The following is a 3,542-nucleotide window of genomic DNA, read 5'->3' on the forward strand; positions in this document are numbered from 1 at the left end:
GGCACAGGCTCCGGACGCGCAGGCTCAGCGGCCATGGCTCACGGGCCCAGCCGCTCCGCGGCATGTGGGATCCTCCCATACCGGGGCGCGAACCCGGTTCCCCTGCATCGGCAGGCGGACGCGCAACCGCTGCGCCACCAGGGAAGCCCCTAGGTATAACCCTTTTGCCCTGGTCATCAGCACCGTGGGGTGGGAGGGAGGCAAGGGGAGGGGTTGGGTGGCAGAGAAGTGGATGAGCGGTTAGTAGGGGCTGCTGAGTGAGGGCGAGCGTTGGATTCGGGCATTTCTCATTAAGCATGTTTAGGAAGATCTTTCTTTCCTTTTCCCTCGCTGTCTGCTGCTTCAGTAACCTCTTCCCACTTTTCTCTTTTGCTTTCACTTAATTCTCTTTCACTTTCCTTTTGCCTCTCTTAACTGAGCTTTGACTGTCTTGTCCCTGTAGGAAAGTAAACCTTTTCTCTTTAATTTTTATCCCATTTAACAGATCTTAAAACCATGTTTGCCAACCTCAAGTTTACTGACAAACAGTATTTGGGGTATTCATAATTAAAACACTGAAATAGAACGTGTTGAAAAATCTCTTCAAGAGTAACAAAATTCTCAGGCCCAATTTCTAAATAAGTGTTTCTACATATAAAAATGATTTCCATTTTCCCTTAGAATCAAGGTGACTGGTAATATCAAGCTCACTGAACTTTAATTCAGACAGCACGTTAAAGATGGGTGGTCACCACAAAGCATTTATTAAGCAACACCTGTGCCAGGCACTTTGCATGTATTGTGTCTTTGGTCCTTGCAGCATCCTCTGGAGCAGGTCTGTCATTCTTAGGTGCTGGTTTCTTTGTACTTGTGGGTTTTTGCCCCTATTTTGTTTTTTCACTCTTTACTGTCAGATGGATGGGTACACTTTGCCATGATTTCTAGGTCCTTTTTGCTCAATTTGTTTTTGCTTTGTACAAATCCTTGGCCTTCTGGGACCTTGGGGGACAAGTCACTCGGGACCCCTGACTTTCCTGAAAGCTGAGTTTAGCCCACTGAGAGCAGTCCTCAAAACACCAGCTCCACTGTGGCTTCAGCAGCCGCTCCCGGCGGCTACATCTGCACACAGGTGCCCCGCGGGCATGGATGGGGTATGGGGAGGCTATCCATCATCATTTCAAGAATATGTATTTACTGGGGTATTTGGGGAGAAGGGTTTATTTCAGAGCTGCAGCTGTGGCCGAGAAGGACATGTCTGCAGCGAGGGCCCTGGGCCCCCCTTCATGACATACCTGGAGCAAGATTCCTGGCCCAAGCAGCATTGAAGGGTGCCTGGTGGATACTGAGCACGTTGGATCCGCTTGTGGTGTAGGTGTTCTCCGTGGCGTTTGGAAAACACTCTTTGTTAGAGCGGGGCTGCTGTGTGGAGGGGCCCCCCGGCTGGGGAAGGAGTGGTCAGGGTCTGTACAGGGGTCGGGTTCTAGACTCTGGACAGGTGGGTGGGGCCGATGAGTTCTCCGCTCTGCATGTGGAACGGGAGCCCGGCAGGCCCTGCACGTCACAAGGCCAGGCTCTCTAGGAGGGCCGGTGGGGCCTTGGCTGAGAGCTGCTGTTTGGGCTCAAAGAGCAGGATTCTGGGCTCTGGATGACTAAGCAGGATGCTGGTAAATTGGCTCTCTGGAGAAAAAAGAAAAAAAAAAAAAGGAAACCTGATCTGATTTTCTGCTTTCCCTGGTGTAAATACTCACCTCACGCCGATTTCAGCTCCCAGGGGTTTCCACCTGGCGGAACTGCTGAATATTTAACAGTCGGCCAGGGGAGCTGGTCTGGAACACCCACTGCTGGACATGCGTAGAGAAGGCGGGCGCCAGGGCCAAGGGGCTGGGACTCCATACAGGGGACTCATGCGGGATCCAGATGCTGGAGCCAGAGTCCCAGGTGGGGCTTTGGAACATGACGGGCAGTAGAGCTGGAGGCTGGGACCCAAACAGGACCAGCAGAAATAGAACGATGCTAACAACCCCGTCACGGTCACAGTGTGTGCTGTCGTCGCACACTTGCCTGGCACCGTGCCGGTAATGCCCAGCAGGACTTAACTGTCATTACAGCCACCCCAGGGGAGTAGGCAAAAACGTCGCCATTTTATAAGAGAGAAAGCTGAGGCTTAAGTAAAACTGATGTGTAATTGAAAACTGAGGCTTTGAGAGGATACGTGACGTGCCCCAGGTCACAGGGCCTAGGGACAGACAGGCGTTGGACTCATGAGCTGGGTGGCTCCTGAGGCTCCTCACCATGTATCCCGCTCCCAAGGGAAGGTTGACGCTGAACCACTTGAAGTGTTCAGCTGGGGCTTCTTGATTCCCGAAGGCTGGGCCTGGGCAGGGCAGGGCCAGCCCTCAGACGTGAGAGTGTCAGGGCCCGGCCAAGGTACACAGGGGCGTCGGGCTGGGAGTCAGCAGGTGTACATCTGGTACCCAGGCTGGATCAATCAGGTCAGGCAGGGGTGCAGAAAAGTGGCAAAAATGTTCTCAAGCACCTGTCATTCCTTCTCAGGATGACCTTGCATTTGTCCGGTAGAAGATCCTGTAGGTGGTGTCGGTGAGACTCTAGTTTTGCAGATGACGGTCTTCACTTAGTCCTTCGTGAGCTTGGCTTGGTCAGCAGGAGGAGTGACACAGGTATCTCCATGACCTTGAACCGAAGCACGGGCAAGAGGCAGGAGGGGCCTGGACGCTGCTGTCTGCCCTGCAGCACCAGCGCCCTGGTGCTCTGTCTTCTGGGGACTGCGGCCTGGGCTCTGCTACAACAAACTCCTGTTTAATTGATGCCCTGGCACCTGGCATGGCTGGAGTGGGCAAGGCCAAGGTGTGGCCCAGGTCAGTGTCAGGGCTGGGCAGGCCTGTAAGGGGCCGGTAGTGGTGTGTACTCTGGCCGGGGCAGACCCAACTGCAGTAGAAGTTGTCTGGCAAGTAGAACAGGCTTCTGGAGAGTCTATTTATTTGATACCTGTGTGTCAGGCGCTGTGCTGGAACAGGAGGTCGGCGGCTGCGGTCCTATCCTAAAGATGCTCGTGGAAGGACGGAAGAGGCATGAAATCAGGTGCAGCTGTGTGTACAGAGGTGGCTTACAGGAGGGCATGGGTGGGCAGGCTGCACGCTGGAAGGCTTCCTGAAGGCGCTAAGACTCGGTCTCGGTGGGGAGGATGGAGAGTGGGGGGCTGAGTGGGGCACAGCACCCCCAAAGGCACAGGCCCTGGACCACCCGACCCTATGTCAGCTACATGAAGCTCAGTGTAATTGGAGACAAGGGTGTGTGTGTGAGGGTGGTGATGGGAGGGGGTGGGGGGAGACTGGAAAAAGGGGCTGGGACTCCATCCTGGAGGGTCAGGTTGCCTGGCTTGCAAAGGAGTGTGGATGTTTTTCTGGAATCAGGAGCAATCTAAGGGTCCTGAGCAGGCCCCCCATGACCTGCTGATGACCTAGCTGCATTAGGGAGGGGGCGAGGGGAGGGGGTGCTGGGGCAGGGGGGCACCAGAGGGGGCTGTTGACGGGAGGAAGGGAGGG

General features: G+C 54.8%; 1 protein-coding gene and 1 long non-coding RNA gene across 4 annotated transcripts in view; one reads left to right on the forward strand and one right to left on the reverse strand.

The window, feature by feature from the left end:
• Positions 1–3,542, forward strand: part of ASB13 (ankyrin repeat and SOCS box containing 13) — a 26,052-nt gene that overhangs the window by 3,397 nt on the left and 19,113 nt on the right. The window lies entirely within an intron of this gene.
• Positions 2,655–3,542, reverse strand: part of LOC102977136 (uncharacterized) — a 12,083-nt gene continuing 11,195 nt past the window's right edge. The window contains exon 3 of the long non-coding RNA XR_447458.4: positions 2,655–3,046. This is a non-coding gene — a long non-coding RNA (uncharacterized lncRNA). The remainder of the gene's footprint in view (positions 3,047–3,542) is intronic.

Source organism: Physeter macrocephalus, chromosome 11 (genome assembly GCF_002837175.3).
Source record: "Physeter macrocephalus isolate SW-GA chromosome 11, ASM283717v5, whole genome shotgun sequence".
NCBI classification, from domain to species: domain Eukaryota; kingdom Metazoa; phylum Chordata; class Mammalia; order Artiodactyla; family Physeteridae; genus Physeter; species Physeter macrocephalus.